Source organism: Gekko japonicus, unplaced genomic scaffold (genome assembly GCF_001447785.1).
Source record: "Gekko japonicus isolate JY-2015 unplaced genomic scaffold, Gekko_japonicus_V1.1 scaffold1287, whole genome shotgun sequence".
NCBI classification, from domain to species: Eukaryota; Metazoa; Chordata; class Lepidosauria; order Squamata; family Gekkonidae; genus Gekko; species Gekko japonicus.
In genome coordinates this window covers 281,915-293,039 of record NW_015165862.1, presented here as the reverse complement: position 1 = coordinate 293,039, position 11,125 = coordinate 281,915, and the positions used below count along the sequence as shown (strand labels likewise).

Below are 11,125 nucleotides of genomic sequence, written 5' to 3'. Positions count from 1 at the left end.
GACTTTCCACACTGATCAAATGCAACCTAATTTGGAAGCAGTGGGTATCTCTGTGCTTCCTTTGACATGGTCTGAGCATAGTGAGGTTTGTGGAGGGATGGTTCGAATGGCTCCCTTCCTCTCCGGGACTGAGGGATCCGGGTGGATTCCTGACAGCCGACTGACCTGTGGGTGAAGGGCGTGGCTGTGGCAACTGAAACAGCCGCTCCTCACAAGTCGCTTTGTCTCCCTGGGTCACTGAGGAGTTAGGGGAAGATGGCTGGTATGCCGATGGAGGGGACACCCCCTGTGGATTTGGCCAACACACAGCCTAGAGCACAAGTCTGTGCGTATTCTGGGGCAACGGTAGGCGGTGGAGCACACGTCTTCCTCTGCTGCCACTGCACTGGAGCAATGCCGGCCAGTGGAGCTATTCTTCCCCCTGTGGATTTGGCCAACACACAGCCTAGAGCACAAGTCTGTGCGTATTCTGGGGCAACGGTAGGCGGTGGAGCACACGTCTTCCTCTGCTGCCACTGCACTGGAGCAATGCCGGCCAGTGGAGCTATTCTGGGTGGGGCGGGAGTTCTTGCATTGGGCCCTGGGTGATTTAAATTTGGATAATTCAGTGCCCTACTGTGACTTTATGAGTGAAAACCACTGGTGTCCAACCTAGTTTGGAACATAAACTGCCTTGGCAGCCGTGACTGGTGAGACAGGGTGAGTTCAACTCTGCTGATTCTCCTGAACCTCTCAACAGTATCTTTCCTGAACATTTGGTTGAGGTGGGGAAGCCCATGGCTTCATTCCTGTCTGGCTCACTGTTTCTGCAAGGTGGTGCTAGGAACAACTGTTTGACCCCATGGCCTCTGACATATGGGCCCCCCTTCAAGGTTCTGTTCTGTTCGTCATGCTGTTTCTCATCTATATGAGACTCTGGGAGAGGTTGTCCAGGAGGGGGTTGGAGGAGGTGCTCCCATTATGCAGCTGGCACACGGCTCCTCTCCCTTCAGTCTGTGTCAGGTGAGGCCATGGCCGTTCTGAACCTGCAGTTGGACTGGGAGAGGATCAGTCAGCTGAAGCTCAGGCCCCGTTGCATTTGCGGAAACATTCTGTTCTGGTTGGGGTCACACTCCTGATGGAGCAGGTATTGGGATGTGCTGTTAGATCCAGATCTTCAGATGGAGGTACACCTCTCCTCTGTTGTATGTAATGCCTTTAACGCCAGCCGCAGCCCTTACTTGAGAAGCATGATCTGGCCAGAATTATCTATGCTCTGATCGTAACAGCCTGGACTACTTCAATACGTGCTACATGGGCTTGCCTCTGAAGACTGTTTAGAAGCTTCAGCTTGTTCAGAAAGGTATACAGAGGCAAGGTGTAGAGGTCCAGTCACCCCAGTCCTTTGGTGGTTGCCAGTTTGCTTTTGTGCGCAAGTCAACGTACTGGTACTTACCTTTGCACCCTTATACAGGATTAGTCCCTGAAGGGTCGCTTGAATGCAGCCCTTACACATGTCAGGTGGGAGAACACCAAAGAAGAGGCCTTTTCTGTTAGGGTGCCATAGTTTTGGAACTCCCCCCCGCCCCCCACGGCCGACTGCCACCTGGCACTGGATCTCTTGCCTTTGAGGATTTATTCCGCCAAGCACTCGTTCCACCCTCCCCACTTTCAGACTTTTCACCCTGCCTTTTGAGGGTGAATTTACTGGCTGTGCTGATCATATTTTTTTGTTGTTGCCTTACAGTTGTTCTTTTGGGCTTTTTTTTTTGTTAATTTTTTTTACCTGCTCTGTTCTTTTATTTTAGGCTTACGCTAATTTATTAATTTTATGCATTTATGGTTTGCTTTTCTCACTGAGACTCAAGGCAAATTTCAAAATACAGAAATAATAATCCAGTCTAACAGCACAAGACATCCGATAAGCGATGCAACAGGGTTAGGTTTGGTGACAGAAAGTGCTCTCAAGCTGTGGCGACCCCGTGAGGTTTTCGGGGCCGGAGGTCTTCAGGGGCCTGTGCCCAGCGACCGTGGGCTCCCTTGGTGGTCTCCCGTGCCCGTACTGGCCTGGGCTGACCCTGCTTGGCTTCCGACGAGGTCTGGCTAGCCTGGGCTGTCCAGGTCAGGGTGGGATAAGGGTTACAGGACTGGGAAACAATGCAAACAAAACATTGCCTAATAATACAGAACCATACAGAAAGCGAATATTACAAAGGCAAAAGACAGTGCGGTCAAAGCAGAGAGATTGATATGTTCTGCTTTTGAGGCTGTAAGTTTTCTGTTAGTTTTTGTTTTAGCTTTGCAGACTTAAAAAAAAATTATTGCATGCTGCTTCAGGAGGATTTTAAGGACTATTTAGAAAAGTATTGGGGTGTGAAAGACAATTTGATTTGCTTTGAAAACTATTAAGTTGATTTAAAAGAGAAAGGAAATGGACTAATAATGATAAATATGTGAATATTAGTTACCTAGAGTTATATGATTAAAAATTAGAAACGCATGAAAATTTAATATTTGAGCTGGTGGTGGAAACGCTGTCGGAAGCCTATGAAAGGGAGGGGAATAAGAGGGAAAGGATATATATTGAAGCTGATATATGTGTAATGTGTAGTATCCTAATAAAAGTTGTTTTTTTTAAAAAAAGGAATGTCACCTTAATGGAACAGAGTAGAGATACTTTAAATAAATAGGGGCCCCAGTATTTTTAAAATCTAAAGTGACACCCTAAGGCCTGACCAAGAACTCTCTTGGCTGTAGCTTATAGGGAGTCCCCTATCAGAAGAGATGCTCTTGGGAAGACCGCTGGCCTTTCAGGGCTCACAGCTGGGCATCTCAGGGCCATCGACAGTGTCCAGAAACTGATAATCAAGGGACTGTGTCTTTCTTGGGCTTTATATTAGTGGTGAATAATGCAGGGAGTCAGAAGGCATGACAAAGCAAAGAGTTCTACAGTCTTATATATTTAGAACAACAGCAGCAGCAACATCTGGCTAACCAGTGACTGGATTTCCACTCTGGAGCAATGTCTTCCAGTCCTGCTACTCATTATTCTGCAATGGGATCATCCACAGTTGGCAATTTTATGGGAAGTCTGGTGGTGCTATGTCACTGAATGGCCAGGGTAGGTTTCAGCAATGGAATAGGACTCCAGTTGGCAGTTTTCATCGCTGTCCCGAAAGCCTAACTGATCTCCCCACCGTGCCAGAAACTGGCTGGTGTTGAGTGTCAGCCAGACACCTCTCCCCCCCCCCCCCATCCTGCCCCGCTGCAGACATTTCCTGCAGCTGGCAAAGGTGAGGCAGCAGTTTGAAAGGCTTTCCTTGCAGGCAATCGCATGAGCTGGGAAAGGGCTCAGAGTCATCTCTTTTGTGCTCTGGGCCAGGAGACGGGCACGTGAAGATTGGGCCTGCAGATCTCCAAGTGTACAGCGGCCGAAATCCCATGTTCTCACTGTTCAGAAACTGCTGTGCAAAATCCAACCTGCCAAACATCACATGTTACCTACTTGTAACACCCCCCACCCCCCACTGCCCACAGCGGCTGGAGCTCATCCTTTGTACGTGAGTCGTGTAAGAGACATTTCTGTTCTGTTTGAGAAGTGACATAAACAGAGCTTACCTTGGTAATGAGCTTGCTGCCTGGCAGGTCTAGGCCTCTTCGGCCCCAGGAGTGTGTGTCTGGTTCCCCCCCCCCACTACTATGTTAGGTTATTGCTGCAGGGACAGGGACAGGGACAGTGGAGGAGTCCAAAGAGAAGCAGCACTGGGTCTGCTCTGAGCAGACCACTGCCTGGCTTTTCACTTAAGTCTTTTGAAAACACGGTCAGTTATTCTACCTGGAAAAGAGAACGGTACACAAGTTTACTCTGTTTTAATAGCAGCAACATGATCTTGGATACCTGTTTTGGGCCCATGGCAGAAGTTATGGTGGTTTTTGTGGGATGCGCAAGCCATCTGTGGTACGGTAACTTATCTGAACCACAAAAGAGCATTTTCCTGATTCCAAGCTAGGCAGGAAAATACCGTTAGTAGTTATTAAAACAAAGAAAGAGATTTTATTGCATAAGTAGCCTGCTTGTCAGACCCCCTCCCCCAATTTGCTTAATGGGATTCGGTCCATGTGTGTTTCTTCCCCTTCAGCAAAGTAACAGATCAAGGTGTCAGTGGGATGGAGTTAAAGGAGGGGGGCTTCATTTCCTTCCAGGTCCTCTCCCAAACCTGGTTCTGTTTTTCTGCCTCCCTGTCTTCCAGTTCTTATTTAGAAGACACCATTTAGGGACACCTGATGTTTTTGTGGGTAGGGGAAACACACATGCAAGTTTGCCCGTGGCAGATTGGAATCTTCCTGGACCACACGTGGGAAGGAGGGATCTCTCTGCATCCCAGCCAGAGTGAGGTGCATTTGCAAATAACAGTTTGAGATTTTGTCTCCTGAATTCCTTTTGACTCCTTAGAGTCAGGAAGGATCCCCGCCCCTTCCTTTGCAGTATCCAGAACAGAAAACTACTATAGACGTCACTTAATAAATTCTTAATTTATGGAATTTACTGTTGCAAGGCCTAGTGAATGGCTTTAAAAGTGGGGGGAGGGATGAACCATTTGCTTTAATGCTCAAGTCATCAGAACACGTTCAGGGAGTGGAAATGGCAGGGGAGCACTAGGGGTGTGCACACAAAAAAAACCTGGTATTTTTTGGGTTCAGCTAAACTAAGCCTGAAAAATGTATTGCCAAATATATTTGGCATCATTATATCCTATGGGGAAAGTCCCCATAGAGTATAGTGGAACTGGAGCCAGTTTGGTGTAGTAGTTAAGTGCGCAGACTCTAATCTGGGAGAACCAGGTTTGATTCCCTACTTCTCCACTTGCAGCTGCTGGATGACCTTGGGCAAGGAAGGATGGGTGATGCTGAAAAATGGAGTGCCTAGGGCACAATTGCAAACTGTTCTGGTAAGAAAGAAAGGTGGGAGATGGGTAATGAAGCCGAGGTGGCTGAACAAGGAACTCTCTGAAGAGCTGAGACTAAAAAGGGAAATGTACAGGAAATGGAAGGAGGGTCAGATTACTGAGGGTGAGTACAAAAAGCAGGCTCGAATCTGTAGGGATGGTGTCAGAAAGGCTAAAGCGCAGATGGAGCTGAGGCTTGCGAGGGATGCAAAAAACAAGAAGAAAAATTTCTATGCCTATGTTCGGAGCAAAAAGAAGAACAGGGATGGAGTAAGCTCATTGCTTGGGGAAGATGGTCAAGCCTTAACAAGGGATGAAGACAAAGCGGGATTACTCAACTCTCACATTGCGTCAGTCTTTAACCGTAAGGCAAACTATATGCAAACTGAAGAATGCAGGGCATATGAAGGAAGGAGAAACTGCCTGTCCTGAGTAAGTAAGGAAATGGTTAGAGAGCATCTAGCTGCCTTAAATACTTTCAAATCTCCAGGGCCAGATGGCTTGCATCCCAGGGTGCTAAAAGAAATTGCAGATGTTATTTCAGAGCCTCTGGCTCTAATCTTTGAGATGCCCTGGAGTACTGGTGTTGTGCCGGAAGACTGGAAAAGAGCGAATGTTGTCCCAATCTTCAAGAAGGGGGAAAAGACAGACCCGGGAAATTACAGGCCTGTCAGCTTGACATCAATACCTGGGAAAATTCTAGAGCAGATTATTAAACGCTCTGTCTGTGAGCACCTTGAATGGAATGAATTAATTGGTAGTAGCCAGCATGGGTTTATTAAAAATAAGTCATGCCAGACCAACCTTATCTCCTTTTTTGACAGAGTTACCAAAATGGTTGACTCTGGGAATGCTGTGGATATAGTGTATCTAGATTTCAGTAAAGCATTTGACAAAGTTTCTCATGATATCCTTGAGGATAAGCTGGTTAAGTGTGGCCTGGATGGTGCAACCGTTGGATGGATTCATGGTTGGTTAAAAAATCGTACCCAACGAGTGCTCGTAAATGGCTCCGCGTCTACATGGAGGGAAGTCTCAAGTGGAGTGCAGCAGGGCTCAGTCCTAAGCCCGGTGTTGTTCAGTGTTTTTATAAATGACCTGGAGGAAGACATAGAGGGGATGCTTATCAAATTTGCAGATGACACGAAGCTAGGTGGGATTGCGAATTCTGAAGAAGACAGAGACAGGATTCAAAATGATCTAGAGAAGCTAGAACAGTGGGCTGAGACAAATAAAATGAATTTCAATAGAGAGAAGTGCAAAGTCCTACACTTAGGTACAAAAAATCAAAGGCACAGATATAGAATGGGAGGGACTTGGCTTGACAGCAGCACATGTGAAAGGGATCTCGGTGTTCTGGTTGATCACGAGCTAAACATGAGCCTGCAGTACAATGTGGCTGTGAAGAAAGCTAATGCAATCTTAGGATGCATTAACAGAAGCATTGTGTCCAGATCACGGGAGGTGGTAGTTCCGCTCTAGTCTGCTATGGTCAGGCCTCCTTTGGAGTACTGTGTCCAGTTTTGGGCACCACATTTTAGGAAGGATGTTGACAAGCTTGAGCGTTTCCAGAAGAGGGCAACCAGGATGGTGAGAGGATTGGAATCCAAGTTTTATGAGGAAAGGCTGAAAGAATTAGGTATGTTTAGCTTGGGAAAGAGAAGGCTTAGAGGGGACATGATTGCAGTCTTCAAGTATTTGAAGGGCTGTCATGTAGAAGATGGAGCAGATCTATTCTCTCTTGCTCAAGATTGCAAGACTAGATCTAATGGGTGGAAATTACAAAGGAGTTGTTACCAGCTAACTATCAAAAGAAACTTCCTAACTGTAGGAGTGGTTGAGCAGTGGAACAGTTTGCCTCAGGAGGTGGTGGATGCTCCTTTGCTGGATGTTTTCAAGCGGAGGCTGGATGACCATCTTTCGGGTATGTTGTAGGTATGCAGGGCTATCTTTTAGCTATGCTCCTGCAGAGTGCAGGGGTTGGACTAGATGACCTGCAAGGTCCCTTCCAACTCTTAACATTCTACGATTCTATGATAACAGGGATGAGAGAGAATCCTGCACTTGTGCAGTACATTAGACAACAACCCACAGAGGTAGGCTACCCTCTTTGGATTCAGAACAATATGCCACCAGAACCTCTACATCAGTTTCCCCCCAGCCTGAGATTAGAGGTTCAGACTCTCAGTTGGTTCCTGGAACTTAACACATTGGCAACTCATTCCCCGAGATGCACACTTTTTACTCTCCAATAGTAGCGTATAAGGTGAGCATTTATGCCACAAGATTTAGCCTTGGAATTCAGGTACAACATCAGAGAACATTTAACAATCAGAATAATTTTTACTCAATACAGAGCATAGCACGGACTACCAGAATTTATTTTATTTATTTATTTATTTATTTAGGTATTTTTACCCCGCCCTCCCCGCAAGCGGGCTCAGGGCGGCTTACAAGGGCTAACAGCCCATACATAAAATCCAATAAAATCCAGTAAAACAACCAATAACATATTAATAACAAATAAATAACAAGCCTAAGGCGATTTGCCTTAACTACACAGTAAAAGATATATATTTACCAAGTTGAGGAATATCCAGTCCAAGGGATTTTGAAGGCAAAATCCATCTTTGCTCAACCATGTGGTCCAATTCACAAAGCCAGTCCTTTGTCCCTCACGGGCTGCATTTCAGGTGTAATAAAACTAGCAGAGACGGCAGGAGCAGAAAGCAAGCACACCCTCTCTCTCTTTGGGATTGAACAAATGTAGCCTAATTCCAGTCACAAATTAGATGTGGCTATTAGCCAATTGCGAGTGGGCATGGGTGTGCCCAATTGTTGGTTGTCATGGCTGCAACATAGGATTGGCTAGAATGGCTTCTCCATTGCTGACGGGACTTTTTGCATGTGAGGCAGAGCCAGACACCATTAAGTCTACCTCTTCCCTTAGAGGTGTGAAAGAATGTGTGGTTATATGGCATGCTTATAATGTTTTTCTGGCTAAATGGACAGGCCATTTGGCTTCAACAGGAAACAAGACACAGCATGTTATCAGAAAGAATAAGAGGAGAAGGCATGGATTTATAGAAATCAATATTTCGATACAAAGCCATAGTTCTGTCAGAGCTGTTCTTGAAAGAGCAGTTCTTGAATAAGCTCTCTCAGCCTCACCTACCTCTCAGGGTGTCTGTTGTGGGGAGGGGAAGGGGACAGGAGTTTGTAAGCTGCTCTGAGACTCCGAGTGAAGGGTGGGGTATAAATCCAATCTCCTCCTCCTCCTCCTTTCCCAGCCACCCTACATCTGGTCAGTTTCACTCACCTCCAACCAGCGGGGTAAGCAGCTGGTCAGCTGAGGAAGGGAAGAGTCAGGGGGGAGGCATGTTTAAATGCCCCTTTCCTTTCCCCAGCCTGCCTGCCTCCCAAGATCAGCTTCCCCAGGCATTGCACAGCTGCAGTTTGTCTTCCCCAGGCATTCAGCGGCTGCGGGGCACCTGGGGGAGCCAAGGGAAGGCAGTTTAAACTGCCTTCACTCCCAGGATTGGCTTCCCCAGGCATCCTGTGGCTGAATCTGATTCGGCTGAACCAATACGTGAAAAATACCAACAAGGTATCTTTTTCCATTCGGCAAAGCCGAATGCATACCCCTAGGTAGCACTACAAACACTAATGGTGTCATTTTGAACAGACTGGTTCGTGTGTGAGATTACAACAGTAGTGGATGGGTCTGGGTCAGTATCTGGCTACAACTTAAATGTGGGAAGGACAGAAGCTTTTTATTTATTTATTTATTTATTTAATTCAATTTATACCCCGCCCTCCCCGCAAAGATTGGGACGGAAGATCTAAGTTCATGTGCCCTCTGGAGCCAGATAGAGAACAGCAAGATGGTCAGTGGTGATAAATCTTTACAGCTAAAGAGAACAGCAGTCTTTTAAAATAGTTTTGCCATGCTGATTTCTGAGATTGAAGTAAAAATAGCAATTTGGTCAAAACCGAACTTCTTGACAGAATTAACATTGTAAAAATGTCTGTAATCCAAAAGATTATCTATGTGTTCACCAGTGTTTCAATTTTAATTCATGATGAGAAACTGAAAGAATTATAAAACTAGTTTAAAAGTCTCATTTGGAATAATAAGAAGCCACGAATAAGCTTAGCCACTTCACAAGAGGTTTAGGGGTCCCCAATACAAGGGTTTATTATCATGAAGTCTAATTATCTTGGTTAATAAAATAAATATCTTTAAGGGAGGTTTTTTTAAATTCATATTGGGCAAGCCTATGTTAAAATCCCATTAGCTCTCTCTCTCTCTCTCTCTCTCTCTATCTATCTATCTATCTATCTATCTATATGCGCCTAAAGAAAAATGAGAAACAGATGCATTACAACTGAGACAATTACCTCATCAATGCAAAATTGGTCACATTGTGGTAATAAATTAGCACCCACCATGTGATTAAAAAAAAAAACATCCCTAGCTCTGATTGTGAGGGTACAAAATGCCATTTATTTATTCAGATAACTGGATGAGGGTATTCTGGATAAAGGAGATGAGAAAATCCCACTATTTCATTATTTCCAGATAAAGAATGTCTCAATTAAGAAATGTCTCAATTAAGAAAAGGAACTTTAATGAAAGAAATCACAAAGTGTGAAAAATTAGCATTATATAAAACCCCAAAAACCCTTGTTTCAAATATATATGTTATCTGTTGATAGATTTACTGTGTAAGAAATGAAAATATAAAAAGGCAGTAAAAAGCCTTAGTTCAACAATCCTACAGTAGAACAAATTTGGAGTCCGGTGGGGCACCTTTAGGACCAACAAAAGTTTATTGAAGGTATGAGCTTCTGTGTGCAGGCACACTTCCTCAGATACATGGAAATCGAAGTAAACTTCTGTTAACTTCCATTTCAATGTATCTGAGGAAGTGTATATGCACACAGAAGCTCATACCTTCAATAAACTTTTGTTGGTCCTAAAGGTGCCCCCACTGGACTCAAAATTTGTTCTACTGCTTCAGACCCACATGGCTGCCCCCACCTGGATCAATCCTACAATATGGTTTTTCCTTTGTATAAGAGGGTCAAAATTTACAGTGAATCTCTAGTTAAGAGAGAACTTCAGTAAAATGGCATATCAATGGTATCTGTCACCCAGTAGATGATCCAAGATAGCCTAAAATAGATTAATATAAATATTGCTGAGAATGGTTGGTACTGCAATATTAATACAGCTACCTTTCCCCATATGTGGCGGGAATGTCCCTTTGCTTGATTGTGGCAAGGATTTCCACTGGCATTAATTTTGGAGTCGATTATAGCATCCAAACTATTGAACACACGTGAAGCTGCGTCATACCAAATCAGACCACTGGTCTGTCAAGGTCTTTCCCACCACCTGCTGCCTGTTCCTTTCAACTGGATATGCTGGGGATCAAACCTGGGACCTTCTGCATGCAAAGCAGACATTCTTCCACTGAGCCTCAAGCCCACTGATGTCAAATTGTGTGGTAACTAGTTTGAGTTCTCTTCTACGGCTGTTTTTATATGCTGTTACAACTGTTTACATTTTATTTGTTAGATATTGGAGGAGCAATTCTCCAAGTAAAAGAGAATGGTTTAACAAATTGAAAGTAATATTTGGTATGATTCCATCAATAGCTTACTTAAAAAGAAAACCCATAAAAACATTAATATTTGGAAACTTAATGGTTCAGCAGATGGGAAACTAAATAAGCTGATGATGGTTTCTGTACAATTTGTATGTTACATTTAAAATGGTGAGTTTGTTTTTCCTTTGATTAAAAGCAATGAAAGGGGGTTAAAGGAGAGTGGACTCTATGACATTATAAGCCGGCCTTGGCTGGGAGGGCGGGGTAGGAATCCAACAAATAAATAAATAGACCTGCTGAAGGACTTTCGGTTTTCAGCACGACGAGAACGGTTGGCTCTGTGACTTGCTCCCATGAAGCCACCGGATCACCAGATCCTTAAGAGGAGTTTGGGGGCTCCCGAACTCCAGTGAGCTCTCCAGAGAGGAGCTCATGGCAAGGGGCTTGAGTTGGACTCCCCACGAGCGGCAGCAAGTGGGTGGAAGTCTGAGACCACCTCCAGCAAGATCTCAGTGAGAGCGTCCATGGCAGCCATGGACATGGAGTCATGACTCCCGAGGCGAGGGGGAAACAGAACATTTCAGG

At 44.9% G+C, this 11,125-nt stretch overlaps 1 protein-coding gene across 1 annotated transcript in view; it reads left to right on the top strand.

Moving 5' to 3' along the window:
• Positions 1–11,125, top strand: part of LOC107110446 (collagen alpha-1(V) chain) — a 291,309-nt gene that overhangs the window by 29,931 nt on the left and 250,253 nt on the right. The window lies entirely within an intron of this gene.